Source organism: Eulemur rufifrons, chromosome 1 (genome assembly GCF_041146395.1).
Source record: "Eulemur rufifrons isolate Redbay chromosome 1, OSU_ERuf_1, whole genome shotgun sequence".
Taxonomy (NCBI): Eukaryota; Metazoa; Chordata; class Mammalia; order Primates; family Lemuridae; genus Eulemur; species Eulemur rufifrons.
The window spans coordinates 101,062,691-101,071,203 of NC_090983.1; positions in this window are offsets into that span (position 1 = coordinate 101,062,691).

An 8,513-nucleotide genomic window follows, 5' to 3' on the forward strand; every position below is an offset into this window, starting at 1 on the left:
CGGAAAGACGAGAGAAGGCCAGCGTGCCTTGCCGGGCGCAGAGCGGGTCGAGCAGGGTGCTGAGCTGTCAGGCCGGCCGGCGCAGTGCACGCCGGGCTGCCCCGGCCTCTGGAGTGGGCGCGGGGCACGCCGGGAGTCGTAGTCCGGGCTTGGCGGGCGGCATTGTCCTCTGCGCGGCCGAGGTGCCGGCTTGGAGTCGCCGGCTGCGGTGCTCCAGCCTCGCTGCGGGACCCTCTCCCACGTCAGCGACCCAGCGCAGAGCTGCCAAGAGCTCTTCTCCCCAAGCACCTCGCTCACGTCGCCTCGCCAGACGCGGCCGCAATCTTCGAAAGCAGCGTGGAAGGGACAGCTCAGACCAGCCTTAAATCAAGCCAACGACGGCCGCGGCCAGGCCCGCGGGGAGGTGTGCCAGGCTCGGTGCCAGCTGCTCCAGCCGCTCGCTCGCACCTGGCCCACGCAGCCTTTTGATGCACGAGGGGAGGGCAAATTCACCCAGCCGGGGCGGCACCAGCTCATGTCAGGGGTCCATCTCTATCATTCATCCGTGAACTCCCGACTAGACATGACTTCAGTGGAATACCCACTGTGCGGGATTATTCGGTAGGCCGACTAAACACGGTCTTCAGCACTAGCAGAGCAAGGCCCTCAAAAAGAACAGCGTCTTTAAAAGAAATTTGGGAGTGAATAATTTTAATTTCAGATACTTGTTATTTTTGACGAGATTTGATCTTATGGCAGCATTTTTATTTTCAATTATAGATGAGGTTACACTAAAAGTCTTATTTCTGCCCTAACAGCTCCAAACATAACACTGTTAGGCCGGGCAGCAAAGGCAAGCCCTGCTTTAAAGCAATGTCTGTTTTGTTAAAAAATAAAAGACTCAATCCCACAAATAGACTATTTTGTGTTTTGTTTTTCTGTTGATGCACAAAGGAATCCTTAACATGTTTGTCCTCAAGGACCAAACAAAAGTATGTAGTAAAAAATGCAAATCATATCTAACGGTGAAGCTTTCCAGCAAAAACCTTCTGCTCTAGAAAGCATAATATATGCAAGCATGACAAGATCTACTGCTGCAGACTTTTAGCATAATTACCTATAGGCAACAAAACCCCAGGCAGAGTGGTGCCTCTTGGACCTGGAGTTCTCAAAGAGAGCAGGCAAGGATGACAGAGGAAGGAAGAGGTAGGTATGTTTTGTGGAAAAGGAGTTGAATTTAAAAAAAAAAAAAGAGCAATTTCTGTAGCAGTTTTCATAATTCCTGTCAGACTTGACGTGCTTATCTGCTGTTGAGGCCGCATTTGCCACTTTCTAACCTCTGTCTGCCTGAAAAACTACAAATTAGATGATTATATGGCCTAGAGCCAGAAGAGTAGGAGGCAGAAAGCCAGAGGCCAATTTTTTTTTTTGTTTCTGAATAAGAAAGCCAAATCCTAGCTTAAAATAATCAAAATAAATTTTACATAGTGAAGATCTTTCCAGCTTAAAGTCTTAAAACACGGCATCTGGAAAAAGGCCTTAGTCTATTGCTCCCAGGGTGGTACTATATAGTCATTAAACAGCCCACAGATAAGGGAGTTATTGCTCCCTGGTTATCAAGCTGCCAGGAAGTAAATGATGGAACTAAGTTGGACTTGAAACACTCCAAAATTAAAACAAAAACAAACCTTGCTCTGAGCTGTTGAAAAGGCATTTTATTGAGAAATAGGATCCAGATGCTACGGCTGTTTTTAACTGATGCTGAAAGGCAAAGGGTCAGGACTTAGAAAAAAGTCACTTCGGGGTCACTTCACATCAGCAAGGAATGATCTGAACTGATGGAAAGATGAACAATGAAATTATGAACAGGAGTAAGAAAGTGAGGGCAATATTTGCCATAAATATGGAAGAAACTATGTCTTCTTTATCTTCTCATTTCCTGTGCATAATACAGAAACCTGACACATATCAGGCATACAATTATTATTGTATCTTGACTGAATAAATGAAGGACACCAACAAGCAGCAGGCAGATAATATAGTTGGGAAAGGGGAAGTGCAGAAAAGTTGGGTGGCTCAAGCCCTCTGCATGGTCCTGAAATGTCACCCCACTCTCCTGTGATATAGCTGTACTACCCACTATCAGAATACCCCAGCACAAATTTTTTTTTTTTTTTTTTTTAGACAGAGTCTCGCTTTGTTGCCCGGGCTAGAGTGAGTGCCATGGCGTCAGCCTACCTCACAGCAACCTCAAACTCCTGGGCTTAAGTGATCCTACTGCCTCAGCCTCCCGAGTAGCTGGGATGACAGGCATGCGCCACCATGCCCGGCTAATTTTTTCTATATATATTTTAGTTGTCCATATAATTTCTTTCTATTTTTAGTAGAGACAGGGTCTCGCTCTTGCTCAGGCTGGTCTCGAACTCTTGACCTCGAATGATCCACCTGCCTCGGCCTCCCAGAGTGCTAGGATTACAGGCGTGAGCCACTGCACCCGGACCCCAGCATAAAGCAGCTTTCTATCATTTTTTACCTTGAATGGCTACGAATATATAATAATGGTTAAGAGAGTCCCCTCTGGAATCAGTCTGCATGGGTTCACATTCCATCCCTGATACTGAGTGCCTGTGAACAAGTTCCTATGTTAGTGACTCGGGCTTATCATCTGTAAAATGGGGAATGTAGCAGTACCTAACCCAATAGGGTTGTCACAATATTTAAATACCTATAAATCTATACATCATAAGGCTATTATAGGGTTAGCATGGCAAAAATGCTTAATAACTGAGCTTCCTGAGTATTCCAGTGTTGAAATTAGCATGAAGTTAGTCTGTGCACCAGTTATACACATTCTTTTGGATTTGTGCTTGTATGACCAATGCATTGATTAGCTAAAGGTATTCATTTGCTTACCAGTAATAATGAAATAAGGTTTCACAGGCGATCTTGATGGGTAATGTAGATTTTCCAGTTTTCAGGTTAAAGTGAGTCTGGCTTTGGTTGGCTTCTGTGCTCTGCCCTCCACAAAAGGCAGGCCCAGAGAGATGATTGTCTCCTCCAGAGACAGTCTATCTCCTGTCCTCTACAACTGTGTCCATGTGAGCACTGCAGAGGGATGATCAATACTTATCTGATTAAAAGAAATCTGTATATACAGATGTGTACATAGGTTGAATATTTCAGAAATATGAAGTAGTTTAAATAAACTGGTAAGACCCATGGTATTTTGTTTGTTAAGCCATATTACTCTGAGAAGATGTGTTTTTAAACTTTGTCACTTGGATACAGTTTGATATCAAAAAGTTTCTAAACTTATAGTATTAGCAATGAAATAAATGAAACAAAATTGGAGAGCTCAACTCACATTCATTTATTCCATAAATACTCTTTTAATGGCTACTCCCTACTTAGCATTTTGCATTGCTTTTTTGTTGAGATATACCATACACATATAGAATTCACCAGTCTTTTTTTTTTTTGAGACAGAGTCTCACTCTGTTGCCTGGGCTAGAGTGAGTGCCATGGCGTCAGCCTAGCTCACAGCAAACTCAAACTCCTGGGCTCAAACAAACCTCCTGCCTCAGCCTCCCGAGTAGCTGGGACTACAGGCATGCACCACCATGCCCGGCTAATTTTTTCTATATATATTTTTAGCTGTCCATATAATTTCTGTCTATTTTTAGTAGAGATGGGATCTCGCTCTTGCTCAGGCTGGTCTCGAACTCCTGAGCTCAAATGATCCTCCCGCCTTGGCCTCCCAGAGTGCCAGGATTACAGGTGTGAGCCACTGCGCCCGGCCCACCAGTCTTAAGTGTACAGCTTTACTAGTTCTTACATTAGTATCCATCCATGTAGCCACCATCCAACTTAAGATGTATAATATTTCCAGCAGCTCAGAAGGCTCCCTTGTGCCCTCTTCCAGTTACTAATTCCCCCTCAAAAGGCAACCATTATTCTGACTCCTGTCACTGTGGAATAGTTTTGCCTGTTCTTGAATGCCATGGACATGCAAATGGACTCATACAATACGCACTCCTTTGTGTCTGGTGTCTTTTGTTCAACATTATGAATTCCTTTGGTTGTGTTCATTCTTTCTTTGCTACATAGAATACTGTGCCATTCAATACACATTGAATTATTACTATTCAATACATATTGAATGAATATACCACAAACTGTTTTTCCAGCATTATTTTTAAGCAATTTTGTTCTCTTTTCTGAGTTTAGAGATTTAAAATTTTCTTTACAAGATCTCATATTGTTTTGCAACCTTAGTGAAGGGATTGGGATAGAACGTAGGATATATATGGTTCTGTCGTACACACTAAATGTAGTTCACTCTCAAATTGCCATGGTTAAAGATGCCTGTTGTATCTGTCAGGGTCCAGTGCCGAAGGAGGTATTTCAGAGAGCAACAACACACCTTCGTGTGTTTAGCCTCAGGGCTACATCACACACCCTTCTCTCTGCTCTAATCTTACCTGCAGAGAAATTAATCCTCCTGATGTTCTACAGAACATCACCCTGATCCATTACACTGGTGACATCTTGCTGAATGGACCCAATGAGCAGGAAGTGGCAAGTACCTTAGATGCATTAGAAAATCACATGTGTATTCTGATCAATGTATTTTTATATAGAAAGAAAAAAAAAGAAAAAAGAATCTTTCCGTATACAAAGCAAAAGTTAAAAAAGTAAAAAAAAAATCAAAAAACAAAACAAAATCTAATTTATTGAAGGAAAGAAAGAAAGAAAGAAAGGAAGGAAAAGAAAGAAAAGAGAAAGAAAGAAGATACATGTGTGCCAGAAGGTTGGAAATAGACCCTAGTCCTGAGACCAAGTACTGTATCAGTTGGGGTCCAGAAAAAAGAAACAACACCAGGCATTTCAAACAAAAGGGGTTTAATTCTAGGAACTGGTCACACAGATGTTAGAAATCTAAAAGGACAAAGTAGATGTTGAGGTAACTCAAAAAATGAGCAACTGTAGGAAGCAGCTACCACCTCTAGGGCTGGGAGAACAAAGGGAAAGAGTTGACATCACCAGAACCTGGGAAGTGGAAGGACAGGCCACAGGGGGCTGGGACCTCTGAGAGGTGCCCTTAGGCCAGTGCTCAGGGAGCCTGAGAGGTGGGAAGCTGGAGCTGTCTGCACTTACTGGGTAGGTGCCATCGTTGCTGAACATCACTGCTGAAAACATGCCCTGCTCTTCTCCTCCCACCTTCCAGTCTTCCCCCAGCACCTCCCATTGGCAGCATCTAAAAGGAACTCAGGTGACCAGAGTGTCTGCTAAACGCAGTTGCAGACTCCTGAGCCCAGCCTCGCAGGGCTGGACTGAGAAGCGTGGGCTGGGCCTGGGCAAGAAGCGGTACGTAAGGGCGCAGCCGTCACTCGAGGCATGGCCGAAGTGAGGAGGTTGCCTCTGGTTCTTCTGGGAATATGCCAGCAGCAGCTCCTTCTGGTCTTGGGTGAAACCTTAGAAGTTCTGGGCCTTCTCCCAATAATGCTGAAAGCTGTCACCATCCCTGGACTGTCTGGCAGCTCAGGGCTTGCCGTGCTCTTGGACTTGAAGTTCCTAAAGCTGCAGCGACTCGGTGGTACACAGCAGGGGAAGGAAAGAGCCCTCCCTGAGGTCAGTGGGACACATTCCAAGAGTTAATGCCTCAAAAATGTTTCAAAGACTCTCTTAATATAGTGAGTTTCAGTTTCTCAGAGACGGAACCAAGCGAGAACAGAAGACTACTTTTCCCCTCACTGTTCTGTTAGGAGACCTTGACGTGCAGGCGTGACGGGGCAATGATAAGACAGAATGGACAACTGACATCTAACCACAAAAGGGAAGGCAGGGCCTGGGGACCCAGAAGGAAGAAGCTGGTGGGAAGCGCAGCTGCAAACTCGGACACAGTCGGCTTCCGGGCTTCTTGGGGACAACAGAAAGTAACCGGTTGAATGGAAATCACTGAACAGACACAGAGCAATAGAACCCACCACATCACTGAGGGTGACACCAAGGCAAAGGAAAAGAAACTGAGCTTGTCTGACGGCCCCAGGACCCCCGGTTCACTGGCCCCGCTGGAGTTCCCGAAGGCTGGGCCTGCTGTGCAGCCGGCCCGTGGAACAAGCCATAGTGTGAGCTCCGCGGGGCAACAGCACTGGGCACAAAGGCGTTTGACTAAGAGTGAATAAATGGGTGAATTCCAAGGGCTGAACGTGTCATCAATATTTTCTTACTTCTCAGAGCAGGGATCTTAGCTTGTGGAGAAACGGAGTTCCTGAGCCCAATGTCCCCACCTCTTCTAACCTACACCGAGCTGTGGGAAGGAGGGCCCGGGAGGGTGCCAGGAAGAGCGTCTTTCCCCAGAGCCGGCAGGAGAACACAGACACCTCACCTGCACGTGTGCACACAGCACTGGGCCCACTGGCCCTCTCTGGGCTGGGAATGAATTTGGTTTTTCTAGCCCCTAGGCACAGAGGTATTTTTGACTCAGCATCGTGAAGGGACGACATTAGCTCAGCTTCTGCCAGCTGCCCAATTTAGACACGAGACCTTCCTTACGTGTTTCTATCTCATGCCTACTCAGAGAAAGGACTTGACTTAAAAATCTCCGAGGCAGAACTAAGTTTTCCTCTATTGATTTTTTTTTTTTTAATTACACCACTTGAAGAACTCCAATCAAATGAGACTTTTGGGTCTTCAGGGCCACGTAATCCATGGTGCTTGTGTGGAAGAGCTGCTTCCAGGGGAGGTGGCAGGAATGTCAGGGCCACTCCGCAGGCCCCCACCAATCTCCCCCCACCCCTTGCCCAGCCCACTGGGACAAGGAAGAGGAGGGCACTTGGGCTGCTTTGAGTGGTCACTGTGCCCGTACCTAGAGCCTGTGCTCACCACCCTGGGTGAAGGTCCCTCCCTGGAGGGCAATTCTTTGTTTCCTTGTCTGTGTTTTCCCTCTGGAATAAGAGCTGTTCCAAGACGAACTGGGGATCATTCACCTCCATCCCACTAGCTCTCAGCACAGAGGTGTGCGCATAGTACGTGCTCAGTAAATGTTTAGATACATTTCATTTATTTTTATTTTTTCTTTTTTTAGAGACAGAGTCTCACTCTGTTGCCCAGGCTGGAGTGCAGTGGTGCCATCATAGTTCACTGCAGCCTTGAACTCCTGGGCTCAAGCGATCCTCCTGCCTTAGCCTCCCAAGTAGCTGGGACTACGGGTCATGCCACCATGCCCGGCTAATTTTTCAATTTTTTGTTTTTGGTAGAAACAGAGTCTTGCTACGTTGCCCAGGCTGGTCTCAAACTCCTGGGCTCAAGCCATCCTCCTGCCTCGGCCTCCCAAAGTGCTAGATTACAAGCATGAGCCATGGCACCTGGCCTTGTTCTGAGTTTGTAGAATATAAAACCTATTTTTTTAAATGCTGTTTCCTTAATTATTTGCATCCCTCCCCAGATCAGATGAGAAAGTCCTCATGCAAGTTGTGCAGAGATGGCAGACAGAGAGAGGGCAGACAAGTAGGAGGAAGGTAAGAAAGACAAACAGCTCAAAGACAGGCCGTTCCAGTTTGTCGGCTTCAGACCGTGGTGTTTGCAGCTGAGGGGTGAGTGTCATGGAGGCAACGGTGCCAGTGCCAGCGCAGAGTGCTCGGCCCAGGTCCCCGTGGACAGGATCTGGAATCTCAATTGGCACAATCTCCAGGGGATTCTATTTTTTTTTTTTTTTTTAGTTTGATCCTAAGGCTAGTTTTTGAGGGAAACCAGGGGATTCTAAATCCACCAAAGTTTGAGAAGCACTGGCTGCTACTATGGACTGAATTCTGTAACCCCTCAAATTCATATGTTGAAGCCCTAACCCCCAATGTGACTGTATCTGGAGATCGGATTTTTAGGAGGTAATTGAGGTTAAATGAGGTCGTAAGGGTGGGGCTCTAATCTGACAGAGCTGTGGCCTCATAAGAAAAGGAAAAGAGAAATCTCTCTCTCTCTTTCTCATCCCTTTCCCCCACTTGCAATGTGAGGACGCAGGGAGGAGGCCCCATCCACGAGTCAGAAGGGGCCCCCACCAGAAACCGAACTGGCCAGCACCTCGATCTTGGACTTCCAGCCTCCAGAACTGAGAAATAAATATCTGTTATTCAAGCCACCCAGCCTGTTGTATTTTATTACAGCAGCCTGCGATGGCTAAGGCATCTTCGGAGATGAAAACATGACCCGGCAGGCCATTGTTGGCTATGGAGAAGAGACCCTCTTTCTAGATGTGACTCTTGACTTCTACACTCCTGTTTAATTCTCCCAGTGCTGTATTTTATCACACATCTCCAGGGTACAACAGTGCAGTCACTCTGGAAGCCTCGTTCCAGAGCTCCTGGGAATTCCAGCTGCGGCGCGGAGAGAGCACGGCTGCACACCCGAGGCCTGGCCCTGTGTCCTGGCCCTGCCGCTTTGCCTTTGAACGAGACTCTCCCAGACTCTGGCCTCAGTCTCCTCGCTTGTAGAATAAAGGAACTGGACTGAATTTGGGTTTTTTAACTTCTGAGCAA